The 26,113-nt window shown below is 41.2% G+C and overlaps 1 pseudogene; it reads right to left on the reverse strand.

Moving 5' to 3' along the window:
* LOC137756246 (small ribosomal subunit protein eS21 pseudogene) overlaps window positions 1-25,235 on the reverse strand; it is a 137,682-nt pseudogene extending 112,447 nt beyond the window's left edge.
* Between the last annotated feature and the right edge of the window lie 878 nt (window positions 25,236-26,113).

A 26,113-nucleotide genomic window follows, 5' to 3' on the forward strand; every position in this document is an offset into this window, starting at 1 on the left:
CCTGTAAAATGGGAAGAACCATACCAACCTCTTAGAGCAAGTGGGAAAGTTAGATGGGATATATTTGTGTAGAGCACCTGGAACCCTCCCTGGCACTGAGCAGCTCCTTCCTAAGTGCTACGTATTCCAGCTGTTCATCTGCCTTTGTTTTCCTCCTTAGAATTTAGGCTCTACTGAGGCATTCAACAACTGAAACATCCAATTAAAGCAGAAGATCTAACTCTTAACGAGTGGTTAGTGTGCAAACTAATGGTATAAGCAGGGCTCGGATTTAACATATGCCAATTGCCATTCTTTCCAGGAGAGGTCTTCGAATATTTGTTAAATTGAAATGACATTAGCCAGAGTTTAGCTTACCCTCACATCCTCAATATGAAATCTACTTGTAGTCTAGATTTACAATAAAAATAATAGTAGGTAAATGTTTCATTAATTTAGGCCTGAGTTAGGCAGGCAGTTGAGCTGCACAGACGTAAGTTTAGCAGCGTAGTCTTTGTGTTAAGTTCTAATCCTTTCCCTTACAGGATTTTTGCCCCTACTGGAATATCTGCTCACAGCTGTCAGGTGATATTTAGTTTAGTTATACTTTAGGTGCATTACTGTTATTTTTTTAAAGTGTACTTTTTTTCCTCTCTGAAAGAGGGCTGTTTCAAATGTGTGCTTTGAGTGTTTGAATAAGATAGAGTTTTCGTCTCCTAAAAAAGTAAGGGCAAAGAGAAATCAAGAAATACTTCCTTTTTGACTTGCTTGCTTTCCTTCTGAGACTCCATGGCAGTAAATAAAGAACATTGGAACAACAACAAAAAAAAGCAGGAACCACTGCAACATGTCTTGTCACGTTCTGCTCACCCCTACACCTGATTTCAAATGTAAATTGCACGGCATTTAGCGCTAATGAAAATACTCTAGTGAAGGAAATTGTTAAGATTTTCTGGTGCTCCCCTAGGGGTAATATTAAAGCCCCCATTACTAGCATCTCACTCCGAGAAGACAAAAATGTACACTGAGAATACAAAAGCCTTGTTGGCATCTAAATGTGGGCCAATTAATTTGCTGTTATCGACATACGGGTTTACAAGGAGATGTAAAAGTAGGACCCAGGAAAGCTATTGAGATCCCCATATTGCGGGGCTCCTTGACCCTGGATTTTCAATGCTTGCTTAATCATGGCATTCTGCTTTCTATTTATTTATACAGTTGCTTCAATGAACAAATTAATAATTATACAGCACATTGACAAACATGCCGGGTAATATTTGCCAGATTTTAAATTAATTTAATTCAAGGGCCACTTCATTTACAGGATTCATCCGCACATCAGGCATCAGCCTCACCTCGTTGCTATTCACGCTACACCAAGATTTTTCATCATTTTCCCCCTTCTTTTCTTCTCTGCAGACAAAGACAGCACAACTTGCCATGCCAAATAAATAGACACTAACAGGCAGGTGGAAGACAGATAGATGACAGACAAATAGGAATATAGATAAATGCGCAGATGACATAAATTTAGAAGGAAGCATAATAGCGCTTACTGTGATATGTGGAAAACAATTAGATTCCTCTAAAATCTTGTATTTATTTTCTCTTTAGCTCCAATTTGTAGTTTATCTTCTCTTGTTTCACACCCACGAGGCTTCTTCACAATTTACAGACTGGAAATTCAAACGAATAGCTTATAGTTCCAGGAATGATCACTCTTCCTGGAAACAGAAAGACCATGTAAAAATGGAACTGCATGGGCTTGGGAAGCCAGGTAAAATTCTGGGTTCCTTTATGCATTAATGAGATCTATGGGAAAGTTACTGATGAGACTGGATTGCATAGAAGGCATCAGTTGCTTTTAGAAAAATCACAACTGAACCATCAGACACAATTGTATTACGGTTTGTAAGAAAGAAAAAGAGTTTTTAATTCAATTGTGGTATATTGTCATATATACAATTGTGGCTAAAGATGAAACCTTGGTTAATAGGAAGGAATAACACCTATCAAGGAAGTTAATGAATCAGTTTTCATGTGTATGCCTTTATTATGTATGTTAGCATGTAAAAATATTGACTGAGCCTGGGTTTCTGCCATGAAAGGAAGGCCTGGACATCAGCCTGTTATTTTATATTCATAAACAGTAATGAAACGTAATTCAGTCATAAGAGGTTAGCCCAAACAAGAGAACTGTAAACTAGACCCCAGTTAGAGAGTTTGCAAATTATTTCATGCTGCTGGTATTCTAATATTTTGGGCATTAGAGGCTTTATAAAGGTATATAAACCAGTTGGCAGTTCATGCTTAGGGCAGATGAAAATTTTTCCTACATAGTGTTTACAAATTGTTACATATCCTGGGTATGGATCAATATCTATCACAAGACTGTCCTACAACTGATAACCATTTTGAGTGAAATCATCATAGGATATGGTTAATGGTATCTTAATAATGCTTAATAATATCTACCACCGAAAATACAAACATAGATTGCTGTTGTGTGCATGTGTGTGTACCACAATATCAAGAGATATTTACTTTTTCTCATGAACGTGCTTATCCATTCCAGTTGCTTTAGGTTTTTCTATGTGTGTGTGTGTGGGGGGGGGGAGAGTTAGGAAATCTACAGGGTGGTGTTGATAAAGATAAATCTTTTCTTTTGGGGAATACAAATGTCAAACCAAGGATTATACTACAGAATCAGAGAATACTCTGCATATGTGCAGAACTGTTTGTCTATCCTGATTAAATTATTCTTAGAATGTTTTCATTTTCTAGGCAGAGAAGGATATTTAGGTACAATGCTATAAGGTGGCTCTTTTTTTAAAAAAATGGAGTAACCATTTAGAGAAAAATCAGGAAAAGACTAGGCAGATAATTTTAGTGCAAGCAGGCTTTTGCTTCGGTACCCGAGATAATTGTCTCAATCTCCTTTTTACTCTGCAGGGTCACAGATGTCAAAAGGCATTCCCACATGCAAGTTAAAATTGTGCAATACATAGCCCAGAAATTATGTCTTTAACTAAAAAAAGAATCATGTAGACCTATATGCCATAATAATTATAAAAATTATACTAGCATTTATTTGGTTATATTAATATGCTATTTGTATTAACTAGTTTTACTAATTACCTAATTATTACCCGCTAGGGTAATTACTCATCTTGAGTAAATGAATGTTGAAAGGTGAACTCATAGGCATGAATTTGGTAATCATTTTCCTATCTAGAATAATAATGCTGAGGGCAGATGCTCAGTCCATTTAATACTCTCATTGATTGTAGAACTAGAAGGAGATCATAAGGTGTAGTTCATAAAACTGGTGTAACTAAATAGGAAATTGAAGCAAATTAGGTATACATTAGAAGCACTTAGTGGTGTTTCTTTGATAAAAAGGAACATTAATATGGATTGTTTGAAAGTCATTTTTAAAAAGGTGTAGTGGAAAAAGCAAAGACATTGGCACCAGATGGACTTGAGTTTGAATCTTAGCTTCATATGACTTGGGGAGAGCAGCCTCACCCCTTTGAGTCTCATTTTCCTATTCTGTGCAATGCAGATATCATATTCAATATCAACTTCTGGTATTGTTGTGAGGAGTGAGTTAAATAATGTTTGCAAAGTGTCTGGAACTGAAGAAGTAGCTTTTAAATCTATGTTACACTCTATGATTTGGGTTTCATCATCTTGACATATTGTTTAATTATTAATAAGAAATCAAATTTGAAATAAAAGTTATTAGAATGATTAATAATGTGACAAAGAGAGGATTCTCATAACAAGTATGCTCCAACAGCTAAAGGCTGGTATCCCCAGTCCTAAAGTGTCCTGGTTGTATAAGACAGGTATACATTTCGGCATAGGTGCCACCTGTGTGAATATGAACATCATGATGGTAGAGATTTGGTTCCTTTTGCTTACTCTTATATCCTCAGTACTCAACATGACTCTAGTACAGTTTGTTTAATAAATATTTGTTGAATGAATAAAGGAAGTAATGGATGAATATCTGTCTAGATGTTTGTATAATAAATGCATCATATTCTTTGTGTTCTCCATGGCTTTGAAGGTCACTTTGGGGAGCCCATTGTATTCCTAGGAAAATAAGACATTATCTCTGTGGGCAACTTTTGCACATGTTAGCAGCTGTGATGGACCTGTATAGTTTACACTGCCCAGCTCTTATCAACATAATGTTCAAGGAGACAATGAAATGCACCTCGTCTCCCTCCTGTCATCACAGGTATGCAATTTATTTCACACTCTGCTTTAGTCTGCTCTAGTCTGCAGCTGCCAGCCAGCATGACTGACTCTGGGACCAGGCCAGAGATGGGGACCCACTCATCGCAGAGGGAGGGTCAGACGAGCCTTTTTTAGTTGGAGCAAGGGCTTTCTCTGCCTGCATTAAAGGGCTAGCCGTGAGGATTCAAAGGAGGATAAGACAAAATCACTCCCCAAGGAGTCCAGTGGGCAAGCCAAACGACCAAGTGAGTGATTGCAGACAGGCAGTAAATGCTCATGAGATCTGTGTTTGAGTACAGAAGAGGATCTGCCCAACACTTCCTGAGATGATCTGTCAGGAGGCCTGAAGGCAATCTTTGATGTCTCATAAGATGAAAAGCTTGGTGGGTGGTTAAGAGGGAAGCTCTAGTCCAGCGAGTAACCTTGAGAGAATCTGCATCATTTAAAACCCTGCCAGCCCTCTCAAAGATGTTGATCACAAGAAAAGTGTAATAGTGTGAGCATCAGTAACTGCAGATAACACACTTATGGTGACGGTGCAAAGTTAACAGCAAACACTGTTAACAAGAATGGTGGTACATTAACAGTTGCAAACACCACCATTCCCTGTGATGGATGGACATTTGGAATAAAACACAAGTTAGGGGGGGTGATTACTTGGATAATTTTATGAGTGAATGATTTTTTTCTTTTACAGAGCAACTGTTTTAAATTGCAAGATGCTCCTTATGCATTAAATGGGAACAGGGTTGCATGAGACATTTCAGTGACACACTGATACTCTAAAGAGAGGTGTACTCACATCATTCCCTGAATTTTTGTCTCACAAAAGGTCAGAGAGGGCCCTGAATTCTTAGGTCAGAAACACTGCTGGCGATTAGTTTCTCACTTAACCTGCTGAACTGTACTCAATCTTTGCTTCCAGCTTTCACACAAACAAACAAACAAACAAACAAACAAACAGAACAGGACCTTGCATTTTATGCAACACAAGCAGAAGGTGAAGACTTCTTTTTTTCTTTTTTTTCAAGAGCTTTTAGGTGAGCTTCCAATCATTTCTAATACCATTTAAAAGCCTCTTAAAGAACAGCCTTCTCTCCCAGTAATTGACAGCCAAGACAACACCATGGGGGAAAGGAGGTGGAGAGGGACTGAGGTGTCGATGTACTTGACTGAAAGAGCCTCTGCATTATGTTGTCAAAAAATTATAGCAACACCGTTTTAAATGCTTTTCCTCCTATAGTGTTCTTTCCTCCAATCCTCATGTCTCCACTTGGTTTGTTTTGTGTGATCCACCTACAAGGTGAGGTTATGTTGTGTTTTAGGGATCTCTCTTTACAGTGTTAAATGGAGATCCCCACACTCCAGGCAGAGAGTGTTGGCTGCTAGTGTAACTGTATTGAGTTGCTATTATGTGCTTCTGAAGAAGTCCTGATTTGAAGTCTCCTAGAATGCTTTTCTTGGAGGATTCACTTGGAAAACCCAGGGAAGCAAGAGAGGTGGGTAAACTAAGGCAGGAGGGCCCTCAGAATTCACTGGATTTAGAGACTATCTGACAGGAGCTGAGAAGGCAAGGCATGCCTCGGTCTAGAATGGGCATCCTCAGGGGGAGATTTTGAAAAGCAGCCATTTCCAGACTCAGTAAGTTAGCAGAAGTCTTGCCATCAGGAGGACCTTGAAGTCAAGGCATCAGGAACAGGAAGGACCTCAGAGGGTCAGGATGCTACCACCTGGTTTTTCATGTTCTTAGAGACCCCAAAATGCAGATTCTCTGAGAGACTGATGAGAATCCTGTGGACTTAATGTCAGCCTCAGGGGCTCTCTGGTTAAGGTTTTCTGCATTTGCCCATCTCTTCGTCTGTCCATCCATTCATTCATGAAACATTGGACACCTAATGTTTGGACACCTGTGTGTCAGGCTTTGTGCTAGGTACAGATTTAGAGACTCAAGGGCATCACACATTTGTCTGTTACTGACAGAAATTTAGGACTTCTAGTTTTGGTTGATGCCTTAATGCCTCTTGTCAATCCTTTGATTTACTGGTTTACTCTTCTCTTAGTTATTCCAACTCTTTTTCACTCTCAGGTCTATTTCATAGGAAACGACCGCCATTGTCCTCTGGCTGCCAGGTGGGCTCAGCCTATGGGGTGCACTAGCAGAGGGTGAGAGGAGGAGAGAAGCCAGGGTATTTCTCCCTTTCTTGCCCTCTCTTTCATGTGTTATCTCTGGTGGTGACTGTGTCTTCTTTTTGGCTCCAGGCCCCTCACAGAACCCCTCTCTCTGGAGTATCAGTTACTACAGGGCAACCCCGCAGTGCTCCAACTTCAGCTAGGGAGACCGCAGGTTTGGGCTAAGGTAACACCACTCTTCTCATTGTCGTGCAGTCCTAGGGATGACTGTGGCTTCTTGCTGTTGATAATCTCTGGAATGACTCATCATTCCCTATTTGGCTTCTCAGCTTTTCCATCACCACTTCACTGTATTATATTGCTTGTTTGAAATACCTGGTGCTATGGACTGAACTGTGTTCCCCCCCCCCCCCCACCACATTCATTTGTTGAAGTCGTATCCCTACTGTGATGGTATTTGGTGTTGGGGCCTGTGGGAGGTAATTGGTTTGGATGAGGTCATGAGGATGGGGTCCTCATGATGGGATTAGTGCCCTTATAAGAAGAGGCACCAGAGAGTTTGATCTCTCCTTCTCCGCCATGTGAGGACACAGTGAGAAGGTGACCATCTGCAAGGCAGAACCTGGCTCTGCAGGCACCCTGATTTTGGACTTCTAGCCTCCAGAACTATGAGAAAATATATTTCTGTTGTTTAGGCCACCTGGTCTATGGTATTTTATTATGGCAGCCCAAGCTGACAAATATGCCTTGAGTGGCCTCTCTTTTCCTGATTAGACTCTGCCTGATACAGTCATCATTAATTTTCAATTCTTACCTACTTTATTTTATGGCATTTAACCTTGTTGAACACTATTTTTAACCTTGTTTCTTTGGTCTTTGTGTTGTTTGTCATTCTCTTGATTCCTCCCCTACCCCCAAAATGTCCCTTCTCAGTTTCCCTCTGGCTTCCCCTCCTTCATCCTCTCTTTATTGTTCTCTGGGTTTTAACCTTCTTCCTTTACATATTCTCCTTGGGCCACCTCATCAGGTGTTAATCAAGTGATTCTCAAGTCCAAGCTTCAGTCCTGATCTTTCTCCTGAGTTCTAGACCTATATATCCACTGTCTCCTAGATATCTCTACCTGGATGTCAGATTCAGTGTATCCAAAATGCTCACTGACCTGTCCCCCAAACCTTCAGGCTCTGTGTTTTCTTTCCTGGGATTTAAACCCGACAAAAGCCAGGAGTTCAAAAGTTGTATGTGGCTCCTGACTCTCCTGCCCCACCCCAATCATGTTCTAATAGCTCTTTACTTCTAATGGCCTCACTCAAGTCTTTCCCCTGTTTTATATCTCCACTGCAAATGATTTAGTTCAAGTACACATTTTTTCTTGCCTTTACTATGAAACTATGCTCTGATTTGTTCTCTCTGCTTTCTGTCTTGCTCAACTTCTCCATCCATGTTCCATTTCGCCACCAGAGTGACCATTCTTAAAAACAAATCTGATCATGTTATTTGTTTGTATAAGACCATTTAAAGGCTTCCCACTGCCTCATGAATAGTCAGGAATGGCAAACAAAGTTTTCCACAGCCAGTATTTTTTTTTAAGAGTTTATTTACTTATTTTAATTAATTAATTAATTTATTTATTTATTTTTGCTGTGTTGGGCCCTCGTTGCTGTGCGTGGGATTTCTCTAGTTGCGGTGAGCAGGGGCTGCTCTTCGCTGGGGTGCGTGGGCCTCTCATTGTGGTGGCTTCTCTTGCTGCGGAGCACGGGCTCCAGGCACGTGGGCTTCCGTAGTTGCAGCACGCGGGCTCAGTAGTTGTGGCGCACGGGCCCAGCCGCTCCGCTCCACTGCCAGTATTTTTTGGTTACTGGAATTATAAATATTTCCCCACCACCTTCTTTAACACTTTGAGCCTGGAGGGGGCTCTATTCCATGCATTCAGGGATCCTGGCTTCTCCCATCTTGAGAAGATCACCCTCCTCTAGATCCTTGGAGTCCTCTCCATTCAGCCAGATGGCAGATGGGGAAAGAGCATGAGGGGTGAGTGTGAGAGGGTTTTTATGGGCTAGGTTTGGAAGTGGTGCACATCACTTCTGCTTACATTCAGAACTCAGTCACATGGCAACATCTAACCGCAGGCTGCAAGGGAGGCTTCAAAATGTAACCTGGCCATGTTCACCCGAAGAAGAGGGAACACTAGCGGTTTCCGCCACTGTGAGCAGAAGAGAGAAAATCTTTGCCACCTCACCCTTTAAGAACTAGCTCAGGAGTCACTCCTCCCAACCTTTCCAGCCCAAACCAGGCACTCTGTCCTTTGTCACCCCACTGTACCCTACTCACCTCAATTGTGGCACACATCATTCTTTTTTTAAAAATTTATTTATTTTTATTTAATTTATTTTTGGCTGCGTTGGGTCTTTGTTGCTGCACGCGGGCTCTCTCTAGTTGCAATGAGCAGGGGCTACTCTTTGTTGTGGTGCGTGGGCCTCCATTGCGGTGCGTGGGCTTCTCATTGTGGTGGCTTCTCTTGTTGCGGAGCATGGGCTCTAGGCGTGTGGGCTTCAGTAGTCATGGCACGTAGGCTCAGTAGTTGTGGCTCACGGGCTCTAGAGCGCAGGCTCAGTAGTTGTGGCGCACGGGCTTAGTTGCTCCACGGCATGTGGGATCTTCCTGGACCAGGGCTTGCCGAACCCGTGTCCCCTGCACTGGCAGGTGGATTCTTAACCACTGCACCACCAGGGAAGCCCGGCACACATCATTCTGTGTTTCACTTAGTTCTTTACATGAATGGTAGTGGGAGACTCAGTGACTTGAGGAGAGGGACAGTGTCTTACTCTTCATGGTATCCTTGGCACCTAACTCAGTGCCTGGACCAGAGTCAATGCACAGTAAAAATTGCTTGAGTTAATTATTGAATGAATTCATTGTAATTAAAATTTTTTTTTTATTGGAGTCTAGTTGATTTACAATGTTGTGTTAGTTTCAGGTGTACAGCAAAGTGAGTCAGTTATACATATAACCACTCTTTTCTGGAGTCTTTTCCCATATAGGTCATTACAGAGTATTGAGTAGAGTTCCCTGTGCTACACAGTAGGTACTTATTAGTTATCTGTTTTATATATAGTAGTGTGTATAGGTCAATCCCCATTTCCCAATTTATCCCTCCCCACCTTCCCGCCCACACCCCCATCCCCCCCTGTAACCATAAGTTTGTTTTCTACATCTGTGACTGTATTTCTGTTTTGTAAATAAGTTCATTTGTACCATTTTTTTAAGATTCCACATATAAGCGATATCATATGATATTTGTCTTTGTGTGACTTACTTCACTCAGTATGATGGTCTCAAGGTCCATCCATGTTGCTGCAAATGGCATTATTTCATTCTTTTTTATGGCTGAGTAATATTCCATTGTATATATGTACCGCACCTTCTTTATCCACTCCTCTGTCACTGGACATTTAGGTTGCTTCCATGTCTTGGCTATTGTAAATAGCGCTGCAGTGAACACTGGGGTGCATGTATCTTTTCAAATTATGGTTTTCTCTGGATATATGCCCAGGAGTGGGATTGCTGGATCATATGGTAGTTCTATATTTAGTTTTTTAAGGAACCTCCGTGCTGTTTTCCATAATGGTTGTACCAATTTATTGAGTACATTTCCCACCAACAGTGTAGGAAGCTTCCCTTTTCTCCACACCCTCTCCAGCATTTATTGTTTGTAGATTTTTGATGATGGCCATTCTGACCAGTGTGAGGTAATACCTCATTGTAGTTTTGAGTTGCATTTCCCTAATTCATTGTAATTTTTTGAAAAATATTTTAAATTTACTTCAATGGTAGATATATTTTCAAATGGAGAAATTTTGCTAATTTCCATCAAGTCTCTGTTGATTTTGTTCTCATATCACTCTCTCTCGGGGCCTCATAGCCCATCAAAAGAGTATATAGTTCTCCCCACCCTAGGTGACTCGATAATTAGGTTTTGGGGCTAAAGGGCAAATGAAAACACATTTTATCATTCAGGCAGGAAAACAGCCATTAATAAAGGCAGCAGTTGTCAGTTGAGTAGGGAAAGCACCGGATTTAAAAGCGGCATCAGCACAGGCATGGTTCTGAGTGAAGAGCAGCACTGATGGATCGGGCCTTATCTGTGCCCAGTTCACGTGTCCTGCAGGGGCCACCACAGGGCCAATGAAAGTGGCTACTGGAGGGAACACTCAGTGATTCTGCCTGGCCCACAAGTGCTCAGGGTACTTTGTAAGAGTGATTCATCCAGTGCTCTTCAAAGGACCTTCTCTTGTATTCTAAGCCAGGGCCACAGACCTTAATGTAGAGAATTAAATTGTCCTCTAATTGCTCATTGTGTATAATCTTTTCCCTACCAGGCTGATAGGTTTGACGTATTTCTATCAAGTGTCTTCATAAAATGTTTGCTTTTAAAAACTTTGGCCACTTAGCCCGATAGACACTTGGGGCACAAAGGGACTTTAGAAATCACTTGGTCCAATGATCTTCAAGTCCTGATGCCCAGGATTGTGCAGAGGTGAGTTAAGGGGCTTGAGTTGGGGACAGGAGGAGGGGAGGGGATGGTGGTGGTGGGTGAGTCTGGCCTGCCTGTCCAGACATAGTCACAGCAGCTGCCTTTTGATCACTGGCATATTAGGATTCTGGAAACTCTGAGAAAAAAAGGTTTCACTGCTAAAAATATTTGAAAACCTACTTGTAATCTCTTGTTTTACAGATAAGGGAACTGAGGATGAACGGGTTAAAATCACATTGCTAGTTAGTGGTGGATGGTGTGGTGGAAGCCAGATTCTCTGTTCCCCCAGCCGGTGACTTTCCACACAGGTGCAGTGATTCTCTGTCTCTAGCTGACATTTAGAAGCAAATTAATTTATTTTAGGATGACTGTATAACACATTTGTGCACAGCATATTCTTATTTCAGATCGCAGGCAAATAACACACAGCTAGTTCTAGAAAAAAGTTGTCCTCAGTGATGAGCAGAATTTGAGTCCTTAGCAGCCATGAGTAGAAATTTTAATTTGCTTTTAAATGCCCCTTAGAGACGGCATCTACCACTAAATTATGAAACTTTAAAAAGGTAACGACTGTAGCAGAGCTTTATGAAGCTGTGCTGCTTCTCTCTCTCTCCCATCATGGAGAGCGTGGCTCTGGTCAGTGAATGCCCATTTACTGCACTCAGAAGTAAATGAAGAATAAGAAGCGAGTTTGCAGATGCCAGGGACTGAAGGGTGGGGCTTGCTGCCTTTGTCCCTTTTGTAGCCGCAGAAGTGCTTGAGTTGCTGGTGGAGGGCCAGTGCTCCCCTCAGCAATTAGCCACATGGTGGCCACAGCTCAGCCCATCACCTGCTCAGAACCGCTCCCGCTGCTGCCTCCCCCACCCCGCACCCCACCCCCTTGGCCCACGTCTACCACGTGAAGGGGATTTTAAGTACGTTAAGCAGTGTTTTTGGAAGATAAGAATAAACATGATTTCATCTTTAATCAGTGAAATTATGATTTTTTATGAAAGAGCTGAATGAAAAGCAACGGGTAATGTTTTTCAGCTGAAAACGGATGCAGCAAGACTCTTGTAAAAAAAAAAAAAAAAAGAAAGCTCACAGGCGGTTTTATTGGCTGTTTTGTTTTTTATACTGAAATGAGGAAAGGAGATGATGCTGATGTATTAAAAGAGATCATAGCTACCATGAAGTAATTTTGTGTTTTTTGGGGAAGTGGGCACTCTGCTAGGATACAGGGTAAAGATAACAGGTCAGGTCAATTCGCCGGTAATAATGCACTCTTCAAGTGGTCACTGTGAAATTCTAAATCTCTACGTAACTTTACTCAGTCTGTTGAGGATAATGGTGACAGTGTGGGCACTGGTGTCCAACAGATATGGATGCACGTCCTGGCTCACATGCTGGCACCGAAGGTTATTTAACCTTGTCGAGCTGCCTCAGTTTTATCATCTGTGAAATGGAATAGGAATACCTTCCTCACAACCTTGTTTTAGAGATTAAATTGATAATATGTGTGAAAGTTTGTAGCACATTGCTTGGCACATGGTAGCCATTTAATAACTGTGAGTCCCCCCTTCAAATTGCTTACATAGCAGTAAGTTGAGGTCAGGTTACTTAAATGAATATATGGTATATAAGGCCTATATTAAATAAGCTACACTGTACATGAAAATAAGACCCAAGAGACCTGGATATGGGCTTTTCTTTCATATCTGCTCAAGTATTAAGACCCTGTGTGTGGCAACTTTATTTTGGCTCCTTCCCATAGGGTAAAGTGAATTAGAGCTGAAAATGAAAAAAAAAAAAGTTAAAAAAGACATAACAATTGACCTGGAGAAAATCCTAATAATTTTGCTGGAGAAAGAGCCAGTGAAGATTGGGTGGTGAGGATTGTGGGTGAGGAGTGGGGGAGGGGAGGGGAGGGGAGGTATCCCAGACGGCAGGTGGCTGGTTATCACTGTCACCAGAAACTGTGTGGTGCTGACTGAAGAGTCAACACAAGAAAATGGCCTCTAAAAGGAGGACACGTTTTTGTTTAAGGGCGTAATGTTAGGCTGAACCACATGAAACTGCCATCTTCGAAGGCCAGACTCGCTCAACTATTGGCAATTTCAAATGATTCAACTTAACATGTTGTTCATTAGGAAGACAGATATTGGAATGAGTTGCTACAGGGAGGCTGTGGGGCTTTTACTCCTGAAAATATTTGATAAGAGACTAGACAGTTATTGGTCCTGGGTGATTTAGACCTTGAGTTCCCTGAAAGCAGGGGGTGGACAAGATAATCTGTCAAGATTAATTTATCTGTCTCCTTGAGGAGAACAACTCTGTTCTTCTGGGATGCTGATAGAAACTGTGGGTAGAATCTGAGCCTTTATGGAAAGAAAAATCCATCAATATTTTCTTCCTCCATCGTTTGTTGTGGGGACATTTCTGTAGACCAGGGTTTCTCCACCTTGGCACTAATGACATTTGGGGCGAGGTACTTCTTTGCTGTGGGGAGCTGTCCTGTGCATTGTATGATGTTTAGCGGTGTCCGTGGCCTTGACCCACTAGATGCCAGTAGCACACGCTACTCCATTGTGAAAACCAGAGATGTCTTCAAACATTGCCGAATGTCCTCTGGGGGGCAAAATCACCCCTAGTTGAGAGCCACTACTCTTAGATAGCAGTCCCCAACTGGAAAACTTGTCTACTCAGATCCTGACAAATGTAAGGCCTGAGTCTCCACCTGCTCTGCCTCCTTTTCCTGGCCTGACATCCACCCTTGGGTGCTCTTGGGCGGTTTCATTGAGGCAACATGCTTACAGATTCTGAAATGCTTAGAGGTTCTTCTAGCCTTTTTAAGGAATGCTTGATTGAGCTTTGTGGAAAACTTAAATTTCCAGTGGGGGACCTGGTTACCATCATCATTGTCATTGTCATCTATTATATATTACATTCTGAGGCTCTGTGGCAAGGCATTATTGCTTGTTCCTACTGGTCATCTGTGTAATGTGAACCTGCCCAGTTAGGTTACCACTGTGCCATTTAGCGGTGAAGCCGTCTCCACTAGGTGTACCCCCAAAGGTCCCGTGCACATGCATAGAACTGGGGGAGAATCTGGCTATACGTTGCATAAAGGTACACAGGTTCTGTGGTGCTCTTGGACAATTTAAACCTGTATGGTTTCTCTCTGGAGGCTTGTCCTTTCCTGAGTGTTCCCTCTCACCCACTGACCCAAGTGGACTTAGGTTATGTAGACAGTTGCTCCTGAAGCTAAGCCTTGAGGAGGAGAGGGTCGTGTGCTCCCATGCAGTTGAAAGCCCTTTTCGTTGTCCCTGGCAGCTGGAGTTGACTCAGTGCTTCCTTTCTTTTCCCACTGGAGACCCTCATTCACCTGCCAGGTTCAGGTGAAGGTGGTCTCTGGAGAGTAGCTGAGGGGCTGTGTGGCTTAAAGTTGGTGATGCGATATCTAGACCTCTTGAGGCATCTGCCTGTGTACGCTGGGGCCTGAGTGAGGTCTGGGGGACAAATATGCCAATGGCCCTGTGGTGGCTGCTGCCGCTTCAGTAGAAGAAAGTGCAGCCTCTCCTCCTCACTGGCTCCCAGGGGCACTCCGTATACTGAGGGCAGGGAAGGGAAGCATTGCTTGTACAAAGCCGTCTCAGAGGGTGAGCAAGGGACGGGCAAAAAGGGCTGGCTGCTGATTATATTTTCTTTGCTGCTGAAATAAAAGCAATTTCCCTGCCCTGTGCAAAAGCATAGCAGTGTTGACAGCTGAGAATATATGTGTGAATCCTTTGAAGGCAGCAGAACACCATGTCAGAAAGAGACTAGCCTTCTTTTCGAGGTCATTTATGTAGCATTCTTGAATCATGTCCTCCCACACTGCTTCACCTCTTACATCAGAGGTTCCCAGCCCTGACCGCACATTTGAATCTCCTGGAGAGCTGGTAAATAATTTGGATGCCTGGTCTCCGTCTCACACTAAATTAAATCAATCTCTGATGATAGGCCAGCTTGGGCATTAGTAGTTTCAAAGTTCCTCAGCTGATTTTAGTGTGCAGCCAGGGTTGAGACCGTTAGGCTTTTTTTTTCTTTTCTTTAAAGCCATCCCCACAAGATTCCTTCATTTCTCTAGGTCAGTGGTTCTTGAGTGTGCATCAGAATCCCCTAGAGGGCTTCTTAAGACAGGTTGCTGGGCACCATCCCCAGAGTTTCTAATTCAGTAGGACTGGCGTGAGTCCAGAGAATTTGCATATCTAACAAGCTCCCGGGTGATGCTGATGATGCTGGTCATGGGACCACACTTTGAGAACCACTGCTCTATGGCTACGTGAACTCTGAAGGCTTGATGCATTAAGAATTTCTCTGACACCGTCCCTGTCCTTGTTTTTCATTGCTACTGCGTTTTCCTCTCATTTCTCGCTCTTTTGTAATGATAAACCATTTCCTTTTGATTGTAATTCATCCATCCATCCATCCATCCACCCATCCATCCATCTATCTATAGACAATTCCCAGGCGCCTGATACATGCCAGGGGCAGTCTTCCTGTGTCTTACTTCCATTAAGCCTCTTTTCAATCCGAACACCATTGACAATAGCTGCTTTGCTGCCTCTATTACTATTCCTGGTTTAGTGTTTGCCCTTGGAGTTTGATTTTGACATTGGCATGCATTTCAATTTGGCACTCATTGTTACCTACTGAGTTTAGTATTTTCTTATTTCTTCTGAGGCACATTTGGTTTATACAGGTCTTTGCACTTAGGGGCTGTACATGTGGGAAAAGGTAGACCCAGAATGATGGTCTGTAGTCAACCAACAATGCTGGGGCAGGGAAAACCTTTCTGAAACATACATTAGGTCTCCTTTATAGATCCTTTGCTCTTAGACATGGAAAGATAGATGAGGTTGGATGAGAGTGGAAGCACTTGTTCTAATCTGTGATCCTCTGATTTCTGTGTTCACTGACTCTTGTGGGTTAGGGATCCACTTAGTGGAAGACTTCTATTCCACTGTTGATTTTTCATGACTGTATTCGTTTTCTATTCTGCATAACAAGTTATCACAAACTTAGAGGCTTAAAACAAATGTCATTTATTAAAGTTTCTGTAGATCAGAAGTCTGGGCACAGATTGGCAGAGTTTTTTGCTCTGGGTCTCATAAGCCTGAAATCAAGATGTAAGCCAGGGTGAGTTCTCATCTGGAGCCTCCACTAGGGAAGGATCCACTTCTAAGCGTGGTTGTTGGCAAAATCCATTTCCTCGAGACTGTAGAATTCATGGAAGTTTGCGTCTTCAAAATCAGCAACAGAGAGAGAGAGGGAGAGATAGAGAGAGATTGCTGCTTCAAGTCTCTGACCTCTAGACCCTCTTTTAAACAGCTCACCTGATTAGGTCCAGCCCACCCAGGATAATCTCCCTTTTAATTAATGTAAAGTTAACTGATTAGGGACTTTGTTAACTTATGTAAAATCCTCCACCTTGCCATATTCTGTTGGTTAGATGCAGGTCATAGGTCCTGCTTACATTTAAGCAGAGGGGATCTTTAAGAGGGTGTGGATCATTGGGGTGCATCTTAGAATTTTACCTACCACAGTGACTATAGCAAAATGCATGTTAAAAGCTGCAGAATTCCGTAGGTACTCCAGAACTGTAACTATGAGGCTGTATCGCTGCATTCAAATAAGTGCCTTACGGCTAAAGCTTCTTGAGCAGAGTATGGAAGGCAGTATCTAGTCCTTGGGAAGCAGTTCTATGAGCCACAGAAAGTAATTGATTTGGCAAGAGCATCATTTTTCCCTTCTTCAGTAAAACAGACTCTTGATTTATTCTTCTGTGCTGCATTCCATTTTTTATTTCTAGTACATTTCCTAAATAAACCAATTATAAGTTATATTCTTGTCACCAAAGACAAAAAAAGTAAGCCAACCCATTTACTCCAAAATAAATGGGGTCTTCAATAAGAAATAACAAAGTTCGTCAGGCTGAAACTCATCATAAATCACATCCCTTTGGGTATATGTAACCAACAGGGTGAGCTATTATATTAAAAACCGGTCCACAAATCCCAGTCAAGATGACATGCAAGAGCATCTGTACCTAAACCAACTGGAGAAGCATTAGTACCCTAGAGTTTTGCCATTCTCTAGCAGCCTGGGAGTCTCTCACCATGTTCTAGACCCAAGTGTGATCTGACCACTGTGAAGTGTGATGGGCTTTCATACTCTTGGCACTGAGGACAGCGTCTTTCTTTGACTTGTCCAGGAGAAGTTATCAGGAGAGCTGAGCGAGAATCAAGTGTTGACAGGGATAACAGAGTGGTAAGAAGGAGTTGTGGTGTGCAGGCAGCGGGGGAGCACTGTGGTGACACGGTTGGGAATGGTGGGGCCAATGAGCTCCATCCTCAATTCAAGCTTTTCAGTGACCTACTTGAGATTTCCAGGCAGCCCAGCCTTCAAGAGACAGTTCTAAAGTGAGCAGCTTAGTCATCTTCTGTTCCAAAGAATCCAACCAGCAGACCAGTCATTTCAAATTACCTCTCTCCTGGATTTAGTAGCATTTTGCGTTTATTCTGTAATTTAAACTGAGTCATGTCAGCCAAAGTACTGTTGCATCACGTAACTCTGTAACACAGGCTACAGTTAGTAATGTTTCCCATGAGTGTCTGGACAAAATGCTCTTTCAAATGCTATTGGAAAAAGTAAGAACATTAGTAATGCAAGATGTTGTCCTAAAACACATAAAATAGATTCTGATCCTTGGTAAAGAGATATAATTTCAATGAAATCCCATCAAAGGACGTCCGGGTCTTGGGAATAGGTATGCTTTACTCTAAGAAAACTTGACGAACCTTCAATCTAATGATTATTTATTAATGTTATGAAAGAATCCTTTGTTCAAAAGGATTCACTCAAGGGTTCCTTTAAATAGTGCCTTTAAATGTTTGTTTATAAACTATCAACTACTTGACAGAGAAGCAGGGAAACTTAAACTGTTGGGAGCCACTGCCAGTTGAAGATTAATCCAAAATGTAGATAAAGCCACTCTCTGATTATAATGTAAGTCAATGAGAACATATAATTAAATTTATAAAAATTTAATCACCACAGAACTCTTCAGGAGCATATCTTTTGCAAGAAAGGAGATACACCTGTGGAGTGTCTCTGTCTCGCGGGCCTGCAAATCCTTCTAAAAGTCATCGTCCCACAAATCTCGACTCAGCCCATGCAGTTCTCGTGAGCCTTGTTTGCACTTGCCAGTACTTCACATCTTTCTCTTTTGCTCTCCTCACAGTGCCTGGCAGATTGCCTGGATCACAACAGGCTCCCTTGTAGGTATTTGCTGATTTGATGCAAGACATTCCTTCAACAGTAGGCCAAGATACGGACATCACACATACGGTTTGTGTAGGGTTGTGTTAAGTCCTGCTACGATTTTCAAAGTTGTTTTTGAAGCAGTGATCAGGATTTACACCTCTGGGCTAAGGGAACATAAACATCGACCCGAATTTAATAAATTCAAAGTTCTCTGCTCAAGGACAGTTCCCACAGAACTTCAACTCAAGTGCAGTAGAAAGGAAGGCAGGTTCTTCTGTTTATTGATTATGTTTTTACTCGTTTATTTATGCATTTTACTGGAAAAACACGGACACGGAAAACTGGATAAAACAAATACAAAACTCAATGAATTATTATAAGGTCCACACCTTTTTAAATAACACCAAAGTCAAGAAATAGAATACTGCCAGTTTCCTAAGAAGCCCCAAGGTTGACCAAATGTCCCATCCGAACCTCAACCGCCTACCTTTCTCCCTATTGGACTTCTCTGGTAATTACTTTCTTCCATTTCTTTATAGTTTTATCACCCAAAGGTGCATCTTTAAACCCTATAGTTTAGTTTTGCTTGTTTTTAAAAGATAAGTTTTTAAAGTCTATTTTGATCGAAAGGTTCCCCCCTCCACTGCTGCCTTTTCCCCTGGAAATTTATTTGAAGAATCTGGGTCATTTGATCTCTGAAGTTTCCCACAGTCTGTAATTTGCTGGTTGCATCCATATGGTTTAATTTGACATGTTCCTCTGTCCTCTTGTTTTAACCTGTGGAATGGTAGTTGCATCTAGAGCAGTGGTTTTCAGTGGGGAGTGCTTTTGCTCCCACTGCCTGGGGACTTTTGGCAGTGTTTAGAGACGTTTTAATTTTCTAATTAAAGAAAATTTTTACAACAGGGTGGGTGGTGCTACTGCCATATCCTACAATGCACAGGACAGATCCCCACAGCAAGAAGTTATCCGGCTCCAAAGACCATCAGTGCTGAGGTTGAGAAATCCCAATCTAGAGGTTTGTTCAGATTCAGGTTCAATTTTTTGTGTGTGGCAAGACTATAGGTGGTATGATCTTTCATTAGCAGACACGTAACATCTGGATATCTCTATTTTTATGATATTATCAACTTTTGATGCTCAATGCCTAGATTAGTGGTTGCAGAATACTGATGTTACATGTCTCTAATTTCTCCTTCATTTATTAGTTGGAATATTTCAATGTAAGACCCTTCACTTCATCTCATTGGTTAACCACTGGTACAATTCATATAAGAAAGGCAGGATAAATACTTGATTCTTTCCTTTCATTTAATAGTTTTCAAGATAATGAATTGGTTTCCTATCATCCTCCAAAGGCAACACAATTAATTAATAATAATTATTATTAATAATATGGTTATTAATATATTATCTTGCATCCTGTGCAGATGCTGATACTATGTAGGTCCTGTTATGTCAATGCATTATCCTCACCTCATATAATTTCTTGGGAACATTTTGCCACCTAGTTTGTTATAGATGTCATCCATGGGCTTGGGGTTTTGCTGAGTTTGTCTGATTTTATGGGGGAGACTTGACCAGAGTCAAAAAATATACCATCACCATCACTGTCTTCCCAGAATACCTATATTTATTCCAAACCACCTGATTGGGATTTAGGGACTTTTAATTTTTTTAATTTTTCCTTTTTTTCCTGAAACTTCTTTTTTTAAATTTATTTTTTATTGAGGTAACATTGATTTATAACATTATATAAGTTTCATGTGCGCAACATTATTTTAAGCCTTTGCCACACAGACAAGTATTTACTTCTGAAGGAATCAATTCAGTGTCATGAGAAAAACGACAAGCTTTGGAAGTAGACTTGGGGGTCAAATCTTGACTCCTGTATTGACTAGTTGTATGCTATTGGGTAAATTATTTAATCCTTTGGGCCTCACTTTCTGCATCATAAAATTGGGGTAGTAAGACCTGCCTTATAGGGTTTAAGTGAAGATAAAATGAGATAACATTCATTCCTTCATTAATTCAACAAATGTTTACTGGTTTTTCTGTACTAGGTAAGTATCCTGGGTAAGTATCAGTGACTAGACAAAGTACTCTGTTCTCACAAAGTTTTCATTCTGGTAGGGGTAGACAGACAAACAAATGCATATATAAAATAGTGCGTCTAGTGGTGAGAAGTGCTATAGAGAAAAACAAAACAGTGCAGGGTGAAAGGGCATGCCAGTATTTTCTTAGAATTTAAATAGGGTGGTCAGGGAAGATTTCATTGAGAAGATGACATTTGAGTGAAGACCTTAAGAGGGTGAAGAAGCAAACAGTGGACATCTAGATAAAGAGCATTACAGGAAGAAGGAATAGCAAGTGCAAAGGCCCTGAGGTGGGAGGATGAATACTGTGTCAAAGAACAATAAGGAGGCTAATGTGATTCAAGTGGAGTGAGTGGGGGAAAATAGTGGGAGCTGAAGTCAGAGACATATCCATAGGGAGGTTGTTGTAGGGTCTTGGCTTCTGAGAGGACTTTGGCTTTTACTCTGAGTGAGGTAGGAAGTCATTGAAGGGTCCTAAGCAGAAGAATGACATAACTTGACTTACTCTTTAAAAAGGGTCATTCTAGCTGTTGTGTTGAGAATAGACCACAGTGGGGCAAGGACAGTATTAAGGAAACTAGGCAAGAGATAATGGTGACTTGTATTATGAAGTGGTGGAAAGTGGTCAGATGCATAGTGGTCAGATTTAGAGGTAGAGCCAAGAGAATTTATTGATGGATTGGGTATGAGAGACTAGAGAGGAGAGGATTCAAGAATGACTCCAAGTGTTTTGGTATGAGCAGTTGGACTGATGGAGCTGTTACTTACTAAGATGGGGAAGATTGTGGGATGAGTGGGTTTTGGTGGGGAGTTTAATTTTGGACATGGAAAGTTTGAGATGCATATTAGATATTTCGGTGGAGTTACTGAATTGGCAGTTGAACATGCTAGTATGAAGTTCAGGAGAGAAGTCTGGGATGGAGATCATATTTGAAAGTTATTAACATAAAGATATCAAAATAAGATTATCAAAGGATTGGGTTTAGATAGAGAAGAGACGAGGTCCTGGAACATTCCAATATTTAGAGGTTGGGGAGATGAGAAGGAACCAGCAAAAGATACTGAGAAATTGTCATTCGTGGGATAAGAAGAAAACCAGGAGTCTTTGGTGGCCTGGGAGCCAGTGAAGATTGTTTTTTAAGGAGGGAGTAATCATCTATGTCAAATGCGAGTGGTAGGTCAAGAGAGATGGGTTCTGAGAATTCATCACTGAATTTAGCAATAAAAGGGCCATTTGTGATCCTGGCAAGAATTCTTTCAGTGGTGTATGTGGAACAGGGTGGGGGTTGGGAGCAAATCCTGTCTGGAGTAGATTCAAGAAGAGAAATGGAAACAGGAAGAGTTTTCGCAAAGGTTTTGGCTATAAAATGGAGCAGAAATGGGTAAACTGTTTTGTTTGTTTGGTTTTTGTTTGTAGTTTAAATAAACTGAATAAAAAATACTTCTGGAATTTGAATTTGAAAACTACTTTGGGTATTTGTTAAATTTCCTAATTTTGATATGAACTGCGGTTATGTAAGAGGAATGTCGTTGTTCTTGGGAAAACACACAGAGAAAGAGAGCGAGAGAGAGAGAGAGAGATGGTGATGGTGGTGGTGATAGACAAAATGTAGAATGAATGAATCTGGGTAAAGGGTATGTGGGAGTTCCTTGTTCTATTCGTGCAACTTTCAAATAAGTTTGAAATTCTATCAAAATAAAAGGTAATAAAAAATGTCAGGAGTATATTTCTTAATTCTGTGTATTTCTTAGCACCTACTGCAGGATCTTAACATTACTATAAATAAACAATGACTTATTTCTTGAGTTTCCGTTCTCTGCTAGACACTGTCCTAGGGTGGCATACACATTATTTCTAATCCTTCTGATTAGGTATTCCTGCCTCCATAAAACAGTGGAGCAGAAAAATGAGGCAATACCTGGAGGGGTATGTGGGGGTCAAGAGAAGTTTAAACAATTTTTTATTTTAAAGATGGGTATATTTATAGAATATTTGAATACTGGTGGGAATGATTCAGTAGAAAGGGAAAAATTGATGATGCTGAGAGAGGGGAGAATTGCTGGAGAGATGCTCCTGATTAAGGAAGAGGGATGGGATCTGGTATGCAAGCGGAGGGCTTGGCTTTTGATCAAAGCAAGGCCAGCTCATCCATTGTATCAGAAGAGAGGGTAGAGCATGTGCAGACAGATGTAGGTAGGTGCGGAGAAGGTGTGGTGACAAGCTGTGGGAATTCTCTTTTGTTTCTGTGTTTACCATGCAGCTGGAAACAGGGCCATTAGTGGAGAGTAAGTAAGGAGGAAGAGACATGGAGATTTGAAGAGAGGGGAGAAAGTGTGAAATTAATGTCTAGTGGAGGGTGAATGGATGAAGGAAATAGAGTGGGATGGGCAGTCTTACCAAGGACGCTCTTGAAGTAATCATGAATTTAGAATGAGACCAGTCACTACAGTTTTTTTCTCTGGCAACATTTAGGTTACATGGATACAGGTCTGGAGTCAGGAGAGATCTGGATTTAACAAAGCGTAGGGTTTTGCTGGGCAATTACGTTGAAGAGACAGAAGAGCAATGGAGTTGACAGTGAATGCAAGGGAGTGAAAATTGACCGTGGAGTATATGATGTGTAAGTAGGAAAGTTGAGAACCCTGTGCGGAGGTGAGGGACAGTGAAAGGGTGGTAGGACCAATGAATTGGATATATCAGTGGGGTAGAAGGATTACTGGGAGACTAGGTACTGGAGGGAGTAAGCCAGAAAGATAGGAGATGGTGTTTGAGGAATAGAATGATTAAAATTAAGATAATGGAGAGGTGTTGTTATTAGTAATGACAAAAATCTTGGATATGGCCATGGAAGTAGGTGGTTGAGGTAAGGCTCAGTGCGTGACATGCAGTAGACTGTCACTAAATGTTAAGTCCCTCTCCTATCCTCTACTGCTTATTTGATTAGAGCACCATAAATCTGGGGCACTACTAAGCAATGAATTTTCTCTCCTAAAATGAACCAACTAATCCAGTAGCATCTTTGAAATCCCTGGCCCACATCTCTCATTTCAGATTGAGGGTTTGTATTTTACTTTTCATCAATTATGGCAGTTAGCCCAAATTTTTGGTACTGGTACACATGCATTGCTGATTGCTAATTGATCCAAACATGTTTTTTCTTGGATATGACTTCAGAATCCTTCTCAACACAGTATCCAGGTCTCTTCTACCAACCAGTAGGAGTTGGCATATATGATTAAACCTATTTGAGCTACTGATAAGGTCACTTAAAAATTGTTCTAGTTTATGGATTTGGTGAAAGTCAATTATTTCTAAATGAAGGTCTTGAACTATATTTAATTTTCCAGTGTGAGAATAAATGGCTTCTTAGATGAGATGGGAAAACAGCTTTCAACTGTGAGTAATGACTTTTTAGGTACGGGCTTCTACAGTGCTGTGCTTTCTCTAGGACAGCCCCATGGAAGAATGCTCTTTTTTTTTTTTTTTTTTTTTTCAGATTAGCTTAATAAAAAGAAAATGGTAGGAAATTAGTTTCTCCAGGATACTTTTATACCAGATCATTATTATTAGTTAGAGTTTGTCCTAAAGAGTGGCACTAATTTGAAATGTTAGGTTTTGAGCGTGTATTTTAAATCTTTAAATTATAACCATCCAGATAATTGTATTGGATTATTTTAGTTTTATCAGAGAAAGCAAAATGAGTAATGCTTTAAAAACTATTCGTATTTCAGAGTAACTTTGGATTCTGAGTGACTAAAAACATGAACTGTATCTGAGTCACTTTGCTTTAACTGTATTTTGGGGGTTGCTTGATTTATTTGATTGCCTTGAGCAGAACACATTTGTGTCCTAGTGATGGCTCACTCTCCCCCTGCTTTCATGGGGGTGGAGCACTCTGGAGATGCGAAGTGATTATTTTTGGTTTCATCCGTCAAAGGGAATAGAATGAGATAAAAAAGCATTAACTTCTTTTTTTCTAAACTTAAATTTCCAGCAATCTCAAAAGATGACTGCTTCTTAGCAAAGAATGTTGGCAGAGTTTATCTGATTGCAAAATTATCGGAATAGATGTTTTGAAAGTTATCTCTTTGCCGAAAGTCCAATTAAATCTTATTTAATGAGTGGAGAATCGTGCTAAGTGCTGTGAGGATTATAGAGAAGTATTATTTACAGTTCCTGCGTTCAGTGTTTTAGAGTCTAGTTGGGAAGACATGTTGTACTAAGATGAAAATGCAACAAACATGCAAAACTGCAAGTGTTCAATATTAAATATGCATGATTGATGGTAAGAACTATAGGACTTCAAAAGGAGGCACCATGGTGGCTTGAGTGGGCAGAGGCTGTACTATAGTGAGGAAGACCTGGAGCCGGAAGCCCTGGGGCTGAATCCCTACCTTTCAGCCTAAGAGCTGTGAGTGCTTGCATAACTTATTTAACCTCTCTGGGCCTCACTTTTCTTCTCCTATAAAAGAGGACAACAGGAATACCTATCCCGTAAAGCAATGATATGGATTAAATGAATTAATGTAAACATCTCACTACGTGTATTGGTTTCATTTACCAGTCAGTGCCTGATATATGGAAAGCTGTATATATATGGAAAGCAGTCAATAAATTTTAGTCATTGTTAGGGAATACAACTTTCTAGAGTTGTGTTTTGATATATTAACTTAATTTGGGGGGGTTCACTATTTATTTATGAAAAATATTCCACATCTGTGATCCTCTCCATTCAGAAGTTCTTTGAGAGATGCCGTCGGCCTTGGCCAGTTGGAGAATGGAGTCTTCTGACTCACCCATCCTGTGAATGGCCCTGCAGATAGAGTAGGTTTTAAACTGGCCGTTGAACCTGGCTGTCACCTTGTCAGCCTTGGCCAAATTTGTCTGGATGGCCGCATGGTCCTTGGAGCCGATGATGCGGTTGTGCGGTGCGTACAGGTCCACGAAATCGTCGTTTTGCATGTTGAGGGCACGTCTGGTGGCACCACAGTGGACGCGAACACAGAAAGCAATTTTTTTTTTTAACATCTTTATTGGAGTATAACTGCTTTACAATGGTGTGTTAGTTTCTGCTTTATAACAAAGTGAATCAGCTATACATATACATATATCCCCATATCTCCTCCCTCTTGCGTCTCCCTTCCACCCTCCCTATCCCACCCCTCTAGGTGGTCACAAAGCACCGAGCTGATCTCCCTGTGCTATGCGGCTGCTTCCCACTAGCTATCTAGTTTACATTTGGTAGTGTATATATGTCCATGCCACTCTCTCCCTTCGCCCCAGCTTCCCCTTCCCCCTCCCTGGGTCCTCAAGTCCATTCTCTACATCTGCGTCTTTATTCCTGTCCTGCCTATAGGTTCTTCAGAACCCTTTTTTTTTTCTTTTTTAGATCCCATATATATGTGTTATTTATTTTTCTCTTTCTGACTTACTTCACTCTGTGTGACAGTCTCTAGGTCCATCCACCTCACTACAAATAACTCAATTTCATTTCTTTTTATGGCTGATTAATATTCCATTGTATATATGTGCCACGTCTTCTTTATCCATTCACCTGTCGATGGACACTTAGGTTGCTTCCATGTCCTGGCTATTGTAAATAGAGCTGCAATGAACATTGTGGTACATGAGTCTTTTTGAATTATGGTTTTCTCAGGGTGTATGCCCAGTAGTGGGATTGCTGGGTCATGTGGTCGTTCTATTTTTAGTTTTTTAAGGAACCTCCATACTGCTCTCCATAGTGGCTGTATCAATTTACATTCCCACCAACAGTGCAAGAGGGTTCCCTTTTCTCCACACCCTCTCCAGCATTTATTGTTTGTAGACTTTTTGACGATGGC

Source organism: Eschrichtius robustus, chromosome X, assembly GCF_028021215.1.
Source record: "Eschrichtius robustus isolate mEscRob2 chromosome X, mEscRob2.pri, whole genome shotgun sequence".
Lineage (NCBI taxonomy): Eukaryota > Metazoa > Chordata > Mammalia > Artiodactyla > Eschrichtiidae > Eschrichtius > Eschrichtius robustus.